Source organism: Spea bombifrons, chromosome 5, assembly GCF_027358695.1.
Source record: "Spea bombifrons isolate aSpeBom1 chromosome 5, aSpeBom1.2.pri, whole genome shotgun sequence".
Taxonomy (NCBI): domain Eukaryota; kingdom Metazoa; phylum Chordata; class Amphibia; order Anura; family Pelobatidae; genus Spea; species Spea bombifrons.
Genome location: NC_071091.1, coordinates 91,093,639 through 91,104,679, shown reverse-complemented (window position 1 = coordinate 91,104,679; position 11,041 = coordinate 91,093,639). Strand labels below are relative to the sequence as shown.

At 41.4% G+C, this 11,041-nt stretch overlaps 1 pseudogene; it reads right to left on the bottom strand.

Moving 5' to 3' along the window:
* Positions 1 to 4,163: 4,163 nt before the first annotated feature.
* On the bottom strand, positions 4,164 to 9,694 carry LOC128497742 (serum paraoxonase/arylesterase 2-like; annotated as a pseudogene).
* Between the last annotated feature and the right edge of the window lie 1,347 nt (positions 9,695 to 11,041).

Here is an 11,041-nt window from a genome sequence, read left to right as displayed (position 1 = left end):
TGCGGCGCACAGGGCACCATGGCAACAGGGGCGCCTGTCCGGGACTTAAATTAAAACATTGGGGGGGGGGGTTTAACTTTATTTAACATCCTCCATGTTAAATAAAGTGTTTTTTTTAAAAGGATGTTAAATAAAGTTAAAACAAAAAAACTGTGCTTTAATTTAAGTCCTGGGCGGTCGCTCGTGAAGTTTTCAGCAACCATTTGGCGCCCCTCACTCTCCGAGACTCCGTTGCGGTGCTGGCGTTTCATGCTGAGTGCTGGAATTATGCCACACCGCGGCAGAGCGGGAAGACGGCTCCCATCGCAGGACTCCGGCAACAAGGTAAGTAAGGATAGGGAGAGGGGGCAGAGGGGGAGATTTTTTTCCTTTCTTTTTTTTTTGGGATGGGGGGCGCCAGAGGAGCAGTCCGCACAGGGCGCCAGAACACTTAAGGCCGGCTCTGGATGTGATGGTCAGATGTTGATGTTGTACTTTTGGTCATATAACTTAAACTCATTTAAACTCTAATAACATCAGAGCTGCTGTAAAACTCATCTGCTCAACTATTCACATGTAACAAATTAGCATAAAGCAGCATCAGCAGGGGAATATCTCTTTGCACCGACAGAATCTTCTATTGCACCCATATTGCAAAAATGATGGACTTAACTTGCACCTGCACCCGTGTTGCACCTAAAGGACTTGTTTTATTTATTTAGTATTATAAATATGTGCAGGAATATTTTCTCTGTTAGACACGTTATGCAAACAGAAATATTCCCTGGCTGTCGCTTTATGCTAATTTTCTCAAAGTTACTTTGTTACATGTGAATAACTGAACAGCTCGGATATTATTAGAGTTTAAAGGATTTTCAAGAAACATTTTTTTCCTCACTCCAGTTGTCCTTTAATTCAACTTCCTCTACGTGTTTATTTCTTGTTTCCATGGCAACCGGACAGGTGACTGGGATTCTGAAAACAAACATTTTGGACGGATTTCGTCCAATCTTAAAACAGAGACAGACAAATTTCGTCGACTATGAAGAAATGTTTCCCCCGAAAACAAACATGGAAACGAACCTTCTTTTGCCAGTGCCCAATATATATATAATTATTATTATTAATTGTTTTATATAGCACCATCAAATTCCGTAGCGCTGTACAATGGGTAGACAGGACATAACAAGCATGCACATCTTAAAGAAAAGGAAGAGCAAGATTGGGGTATTAAATCCCTATAAACCAAAGCTATATACAAGTAAAACCAATTTGAAACAAGAAAAGTATAAACTTAACTTTTATGGACTTGTCTAAAATAGATAATAGACAAATATACATGCATTTGGATTCGTAAGAAATTGTATTTTAATAAAATTTGTGAATTTCGTTAATTCGTACCAATGTCTGAAAATGAGCTGTCAATGGCCTGCCCCCTCCTAAGCCAACAAAGTTAGTTCTTGTTTATGTAAATAAGTTAATATGCGTGTAAGCATACTACTATATGTGTGTTAGTATGCTATTGTGTGTAAGTATGTTAGTGTGTGTGCGTGTAAGTAAATGTTATGTGTGAGATGTGATATGGATAGGTGTAACAGAGTTATGTATGATATGTGATAGTTATGAGGGAGTCATGTATGACTTGTGATGTCTGCGAGGTGTTATATGTGATGGGTGGGAGGTTTTCTATGTAGTTGTGAGTGAATGAGGTGTTATGAGTGAGGTAGCGACGTGTGATGTTTGATAGGTGCGAGGGATTAGGTTGTTATATGTGATAGGTGTAGCAGAGTATGGTGTTATGTGTGATCATTGTGAATTGTTATATGTAATAGGCGTGAGGGGGGTGAGGTTTGATATGTGATATGTAGAGGATGTTTTAGTGAGTGTCAGTTATGGTAAAGGTGTGTGTTCTAGTGCATATATTAGTTATTGGGGGGTTAAGGGTCTGAAAGGCCTCATGGCTTTTCCTGCCCATGGGCCAGTAGGTGCCAGAACTCTCCTGGTTAGTGTATTAGTATGTTAGTGTATGTATGTTGTTAGTGTGTGTGTAAGTATGTTAGAGTGTGTATAGGTATATAACTGCATATATGTGTAGGAGGATCTTGGGGGCCCAAACCATAGGTCTCACAGAGGGCTTCAGCATTTTTTGTTAGGGCACTAGAAACAGGGCCGGCCTTAGGGGTGTGCGACCTGTGCGACCGCACAGGGCGCCATGGTAGCAGGGGCACCTGCCCGGGACTTAACTTAAAACATCGTTTTTTTTGTTTTGTCATGTTAAATAAAGTTTAAAAAAAAACAAAAAAACCCCGATGCTTTAATCTAAGTCCCGGGCAGGGGCGCCGAGCGGTTGCTCGTGAAGTTCTCAGCAACCGCTCGGCACCCCTTACTCTCCGTGACACCGTTGCGGCAACATGAAATGCCGGCACCACGGCAGAGTGAGAAGACGGATGCCTCCCGCTCTGACCGCAGGACTCCGGCAACAAGGTAAGTGTGTGGGGGGGGTGTAGTTTGAAGGGGCAGAGGGGGGTGTAGTTTGAAGGGGCAGAGGGGGGCAGTTTGAAGGGGCAGAGGGGAGGGGTAGTTTGAGGGGGGGCGCCAGAGGAGTAGTCCGCACAGGGCGCCACAACGCCTAAGGCTGGCTCTGACTAGAAAACATCACCATTTCTCATGATTAATAATGAAAAATGAGTATTTGAATATTAAAAAGATTTGTATTAAAAAGATTTGTACGAACAGAAGTCAGCAAACTATGAATCATTTTATTCATTTTATTAAGTCAAACGAAGTAAACCCATTAACTACATACCACCCTTCATGTTTTCATTATTACATTGATGAAGAAAACGTACATACCAACACAGATGTGTACTTTCTGACACAACAGTGAAACTGACACAGCCTTAAAATGCCATCAACATTTCACATGGAAGCCATGTTTTTATTAATTTCATGAAGAAACATTTTAACTCTAATAGATAAACATGCAACCATTCATATTCGAGGACAGAAATACAAGTTGAAATTACAAATGTTACTAAAATAAAAGCTGAAACCTTTCTCTTTCTCCACTGATCCATATGTGTTATTCGTTCAGAATAACACATATGGATCAGTGGAGAAAGAGAAAGGAGCACTTCCGCATCACAGGGGAGAGGTTGTCCCACTGCTGCGTGCCAAGAAAGAAGAAGGAAGACATGGAAATCAGGAAGAAAAAAAAGGAGAAAACGTGAGGAGGGGAAAAGAAGAGGGTAGGGAGACATTAAGAGAGAGTGTGACAAAGGGTAACAGAGAGTTACAGAGAGCGAGTGCAGAAAATGAGATTCAAAAGAGAATTGTGAGATTTTGTTTGATTGTTTCATTGGACATTCGTATGAATTAATGAAATTGGTAAATTTCATAAAAACTTAAAATCTGTACCAATCTGAATAACCAAGTCTATTATGCATTATTCTCACAGTTTATTTTTGTGATCGTAAATTATCCAGGGATTTGCACCCATTAGCATTGCTGTTGCTATTGTACATCACTGAGATCATAGTTCACAAATAGAGGGTACTCATTGGTACAAATGAATGCAGCATTTGTTGTTTGCAATACTATAGCTGCAGTATTCAACGCAGGTGCTGCAAAATACAGGAAAACTGTTAATTCTTCCATAGGATGAGATAAAACATGAGAATGAATATTGTGACAATGAACCTTGGCAAAACAATAAATTATACTTTTGTATGATTCTGATAATCATTCGCAATCAGAAAAATTGCTACTTCAATGTATAAAGTTGGCATTTGCCCAGCACCCACCATCAATAGACCATGGCTGTCAAACCAGTTGCTAGAGAAGTTGGCCTAGGCAGTCATACATGATAATTAAGGATTATATTATTCAATTATAAAATCTAAATCTATACAGGCATAAAGAATCTTTTTTACGAAGGCATTTTTTATTATTTTAAACAAAATTTGTTTGGTTACCTTATTGTGCACCAAATACAATATGTTTATTTAGTATACAGAACTATAAAGTACACGATTAGAAGACAGCATACTCCTGCCATCATATGTACTTTAGTGAATTTCACTGCTGAGAGATCCCTTTAAATGTATGTGGTGCCACCCTTGCAAATGCAAGAATCCCTAATATGCATTTCCAAGGGTTCAGGTGAGTTTCTGATGTCTCTGGGACGCTTTCAAATGTTTCACACAATGTGTGTGATTACTCCAGGTTACAGTACAATCCTTTGTGAAATATCGTGCCTACAAAAAGCCTCCCGTCGTAGAATGCAGCACGAGAAGAGCCTTGGATCAAAGAACCATTGTTGACATACATTTGGGTCACTATAGGATGGTCAGAATGTATGTTCTGCACGCGGACAACCTAAAGAAAAAAAAAATACATTTTGGAGAGTGAAGGTTCTTTAAAAGTAATTTATTCAAGTGTTCCTAACAAAGTTATTGCTCTACCTTAAGAGCCATGAATTTTTATTTGACTTCTTTCTTTCCATAGAAATATAAGTACAACCCAGCGTGCCCCCAGTGCCTATGCATGGACAGATGTCCATAAATGTTGCCAGGAGGAAAGAAAGCAGATAAAGAGAAAGCATACAGAAGGGGATCAGTGTAGGGATCAACCAATCTCAAAACCACCATGTGAGTGCCACATGGATATTTTATTATTAGCATTCATTCCTTACTCCAGATTATCCAAGGTTTATTTTTATTGTATAAAAAAAACCAGGACCACCTCCTGTTTTTACAGTGTGCTGTACATTTCCTATTATAAACTAATAACTCAATGTTTCCTTTTTTACAGTTTATGAAGCTAGAGATGGTGGTAGTGCAGTCAGACACTGTTGAACTGGCTCTTCACCTAGAGCGGCATTAAGGGCACTAATCAACCTCATGTGAGAATTATTCCTGCAATGATTCATTTAGTTTTTCATAAACCTCTAAGATCACAAAAGTTTATGTGACTTTTTCTATGTTGAAAAGAAAATGCTTCACGAAAATTTAAACACTAACCTCTGATCCAGGGGGATCTTCAGTTTCTTTCCATTTGGATGTGCTCCTGTCCAAATGTCTCCTGTGTTTGGGTCAACAAACAGATTGTCCACAAGTGTATCTAACTGCAAAACCTAAAATAAAAAAGGAATATGTGTTAAATAAAACATCATCATCTCCTCTGAAACAAGTGATAGTTATTTTAGTATTTTGTGTATGGTTTAATATGTCTCCTGATATCTAAGTAAACCATTTTGAGGCAACATTCAGTAATTCTCTTCACCGTACCCATGATAACAAGTCAAGGTATCTTGAGAATGGGTACATAACTGTTTCATAGAATATCTCCCAACAGTCCCAGTTTTCGATTTTCAGGAACTTTTCCAATGACCCTGGCCATACTTGACAACTTTTGCTCCAGGTATCCAGGCACAGAAAGGGGAGCCTAAAGTAGATGAAAGTTACGTGGTGCTGCATGACCCTGCAGCATTGAGCCTGGAGCTCCATGAGGGTGAAAGGGTAGATTCTCAGAGTCGCACAGTCTGGAACTGACTCCTTGTTCTACACTGTTCTGATCATATATAAGACTCCCAATTGGTGCTGCCAGTATGTTGTGGTTGATATCCCTGATCAAATCCACTGGTGACTCAATTAAGTGTATTTTTAAATAATGACAAGTCAATGTTCCCACGAGGACCGATATCAGAGTCATTAGGTTAACACATTCGGTGAGTCACCACACAGAATCTTCGTGATGGGCTATTAAAGGGATAATAATTCAAGAATCTCAGGGTCAGCTCATTAGGAAAGGTCCCAGGCATGGTTATTTAGCATAGTGAATAATGTTGTTTCTTACTAATAAACTCATACTACCTAAATAATAATAATAATAATAATAATAATAATAAATAGTAGCATCACAATTAACTATGAATTATCAAGAACAATTGAAATTCAGCAGTAATGTAAGCCTCTCACCTTCACTGGGGAGAGCAACCAGTTTGCCTGTTTTTCAGAGACATTAATCGCACGACCAAGAAAATCGGCTACATAAATATACCTTTAGGAAAACAGAAATGGCATAATCAGATATTTGGACTACAATGGGATGATCTACACAGTGAGAATTACCAGCATGTGGGGAGGTCGAAGGATAAAAGCTTATGAAGAGACCACGAGCAGGAGGGAGCCGGAAGCAGTGATTTTGTAGGGTCCCCGATGTGTGGGGCTGGTTTGGGAACCCTGCTTGTCCCTGCCCAAGGGCATCTCCAAAGGTGCCTTCTATGGCTCCAAGATTCTGATTCTTGTTTTATGTCCAGACAAATATTCCACCAAAAAACCCTGGCCTTATAGCTGTTCCTGCTTACTCACTGTTTGTGGTATTAGCACCATTTTAGCTCTGAAAATATGTTTGCTTTCAAAAGCTGCCATTCTGTCAACATCTTGTCATAAGCGTTTATAGCTATACGTTACTTTTTATCGGTTGACATGGTAATTCCATTTGCCATATTCAATCCAGAAACTACTTCTTTTACTTCACTCGGGCTGTAGTAAAGCACATTTGACCAAGATAATCCCAGAAACCATTCCACTAGTCTCATGGTGAAATCGGTAAAGTAATGATCATTGGTGGCATAAAAGTTTTCGGGTCCCACGGCTACAATGTCATTAACGCTGCAAGGAAGAGAAGATTTAACGTAGGTCAGGATTACGCAACTGCAATATTTCATAAGGCAGATTGATTAACCATTAACAGGCTCCACGATGTATGACCTAGGTCCAAACCATAGGACCAAATGCTTGCCTCAGGAAATACCTCATAATTACATCACAAAGGAGTCCCAGCATCTTACAATCACAGGGGTGAAAAAACATAAATAAAAAATAGCAAAATACTTAAAACTGTCCACTTAAACTGAAAAATGTCCTGGCATTGAAATGAGTTAAATTTCCACTATACTTTAGACATCTGAACCCTTTGGCACATCATCTTCAAAAGAGATAAGGATTTATTAGAGAGAACAAATAATAATTTGCTTATAACTGATAGATTCCATTAATCTGAGCTGAATATTTATATATGGTTTGTCAACATGCTTTATCTGTACTGTTGGTGTATTTATTAATCCCAGATCCTGGGCTGTCACTCAAGAGCAACTTTAGAGCCATATTATATGAAACATTGAATATTCAGTGAAACTTGAATCATAATGAAAGAGGGACATCACACATCTAAAACTCCACATTGTATTTATCAAAGCTTTCCATGGAAAATAAAAATGTATACAACTGTAAAATAGTACAAAATGTTTGTGCAGGTAGGCTATCACTGCATATGATTGTTATTACCTTTGTAGCAGCTCATGTTTTATTGTTTTCAGGTGTATAAGAACATTTTCCTCCTCATCAAATTAAAAAATCTCAACGGTGGATTTAGAATTTGGTTGATTGACCACGAAGAGGTAGACTGTCATCTAATGAGACATAACACAGAACAAAATCACAACATAGAAAATACTAAATTTTTACGATGAAAAGATACAATTAGAAGGCATTTACGCTTTGTGCCGATGTATCACACAAAGTTTCATGAATGGACAAAATGTCCATCTACAGGTACTCTATGGTAGCCTTAGAGTTCTTCCCAGTTTTACATTCAAGTTGACATTTACAAGGACTGAAGTCCTTCCCACAAATTGGGTTCATCAGCTGTAGCTATATGCTAGGTTTCCATTATTGCAATGCCTCTTTGAACATGTTTACAAATACATAAACTGGAGTCAAAAGAGATGGGCAAGAAATGCTGTGTATGATGAACTGGAGACAAGCCAGAAAGCAAATCTAAGCTTTCTGAACAGAGCCTGTGTCAGTCCCAGTTACTTGATATGGAAAATCCAGATAAATGCAAGGACCCAAAGACAGTGGAGTGCTCCCTATGGTACCAGTAGCGCTGATGTATGTACATAATGTAGGGCTTTTTTAGTATTTCTATTTTGCTGTTGAGACCCTCTCCTGGTGAAGTTAAAAAGTTTATTATATTTCGTCTGCAAATTCCAACATTTAGGATTGTGAGGGTGATTGAAGCCAACCCCTTGTTTTGCTGGTAGACATTTGTGTGGGGCTTTAATTTACATAAATCACATGAATGACAAAGCAGTGTGGAAAATAATTTTTTTTAAATTGTTGTAGCTTAGCCTATCCAGACTGTCTTGGTCTGTGTGTTTGGGTGTCGGTGTGGCAGAGCCTGTCCTGGTGTGTCTGTTTGGGTGTCGATGTGGCAGAGCCTGTTCTGGTCTGTGTGTGTTTGGGTGTCGGTGTGGCAGAGCCTGTCCTGGTGTGTATTTGGCCATCTGTTCTCTGGTACTTTATTTTCTGTAAATTGAACTGTTTAATTTTTACTTATTCAGAGATAAAACACCCTCCTGAATTTGTAGTCACTTCAGAGAACAACATTCTTGGCCCAGAAATCAGTGAGAGGAAAAGTAAAGGTTTTGTGTTATTTACTCTATTTCAATCTGCATATTTTATTAAAAAGGATTAGGGGCAGTACATGTCTCGTGCATGATAACTTTTTTTTTAGTGTACTGAGGAACTTCCAGTCCCTTCACATAAGATTCTATCCTATATTATCTGCCAAGCACTGATGTCATCAATGAGTTAAGATTCTGTCTGTAATTTGAACTCCCTGATTTTTGTAGAAATTATGAAATTATGAAACTAAAATGCTGGTGAGCTTTTTTCTGCAAGCTCACGCTGCTCCCATCACTATGCAGCCATCAGACTGCTGGGAATGTAATCTAAACGGCCGATGCGCGCTGATGCCGCCGGCCGGAGCTACATTAACACTTTTTTTTTTTTTATTTATATGGTAAGCTGGATCGGCTTGCCATATAAAGTAAAAAAAAAGTATTAAAGCAGAGGTGGCCGGCGGCATCAGCACGCACCGGCCGTTTAGATTACATTCTCGGCAGTCTGATGGCTGCATAGTGATGGGAGCAGCGTGAGGGGTGAAAGGTCAGTGCGAGGGGGCGGAGCTTTCACCCCTCACGCTGCTCCCATCACTAGATGGCCATCGCACACGGTTGCTGGGTGCTGATGCCTGCCGGCCGCATCAGCGCCCAGCGGCCGCTTTGATTAGATTTCGGGCAGCCTGGTGGGCAATTGTCCCCCTGCCCAGCCCGCCCCTGGCACCGAGGGAGGCGTTCAATGCCATTTGCAGCCGCTCAGCGGCTGTCTTCATGGTTAGTCTGCCGGCCGCCCAGCCCACGGACCTTCCGGCCCACCGGGAAATTTCCCGGTATCCCGGTGGGCCAGACTGGCCCTGATTACACTTTTACAAGAAACACACTGGAAATTGGGCAAGGTGGGTACACTGAAAGATACTTGGGTACAGGAATGTGTGTCTGCCACCTATGGCACTAAATCCATAGGTATGGTGAATATTTTTAGTAAATCATTGAACTATACTATCCATTCCGACAAATAGAGGGCGGATATATAGTTTTGGATATTTCAGTGGTTCAGTGTTTGTATCCGATGCCCCGAACAATATTTCTCCCCACGAGAGCTCTGTGTTTTCATCTGAATTTCATGGGTCCACATTCACTCACACTCTCTGTCTCTCACATTCTCTCTCTCATGCTCTCTTAATGTTTCCTTACCTTCCCTACCACTTTCACTTCTGCCAGCCGCTTCCACATCTTCTCCTTCTTCATCTTCTATTCTCTCCCTTCTCTATTCTATATTCTTCCGCATCTCTGCGCACATAACCTGGCGGGAATTTCAATGACAATGACAATGCTTGCTGTGACGTCCTTTCCCAGATCCTCCAATTGAGGGAGAGAATGCCACTGAAAGCCTTCACTTGAACTCAGGGCAATATGGTGCTTGAATGATGTCTTCTCCTGATCCTCCAAAAGGGGAAGGACGTCACAGCAAGCGCCACTGTTTTGCCCACACTTGAACTGGTGGCAATATGGCACCGGTTTTTGTTTGGAAAAATGTGTGGCCCAGGATAGGTGTAAAAGTTTACCAGGTCATGTTATTCTTTCGCCAACCAAATTTGCAACACATTTTTGCCAGATTTATTGTAGTCTTGGAAGGAGAGAAATGTAACAATTGTACATCCTGCAGACACTTGCTACTGTTGTAGGTACAAACATGTGCTATAGTTTAAATGATATATATATATATACCGTATTGGCTCGGATATAGGCCGCCCCCGTATATAGGCCGCACCCTAAAAGTTTGATGCTTTTTTAAAGAAAAAGTTTTTTTCTTTAAAAAAGCACCAAAAAAAAACATGCTGACACTCTGTCCCCCCCCGAGATATGCTGCCACTGTCCTCCCTCCCCGAGATATGCTACCACTGTCCTCCACCCCCCCGAGATATGCTGCCACTGTCCTCTCCCCCCGAGATATGCTACCACTGTCCTCCTCCCCCCCGAGATATGCTGCCACTGTCCTCTCCCCCCGAGATATGCTCCCACTGTCCTCTCCCCCCGAGATATGCTCCCACTGTCCTCCTCCCCCCCCGAGATATGCTGCCACTGTCCTCCCCCCCCGAGATATGCTGCCACTGTCCTCCTCCTCCCCCCCGAGATATGCTGCCACTGTCCTCTTCTGCCCCCCCCGACTTACCGGAGCAGAATCCCGGGTGTCTTGCGGGGCCGGCGGGGGACATCTACGCAATACGCGTATACAACTTCCGGTGCCGGCACTCGATGTGCCGGCACCGGAAGTTGTATACGCGTATTGCGTGCCGGCACCCCCCCGTGGGAAGTGCTGGCAGGGGAGGCTGTCTGAGCGTATCGGGGAGTAGGATGCAGGTCCCCTGCATGTCCCGGGCGTCGGCCGCTAGACCCCAAATATAGGCCGCACCCCCACTTAAAGGGGGGAAAAAGTGCGGCCTATATCCGAGCCAATACGGTATATATATATATATATATATATATATATATATATTGTGACAAAACATTGTGGCTGAGGGTCACAAATGTCACTATTCGATCTTAAGCACCTAGGAACACTGAATAAGGCCTAGGAACACTGAATTTCAGAAA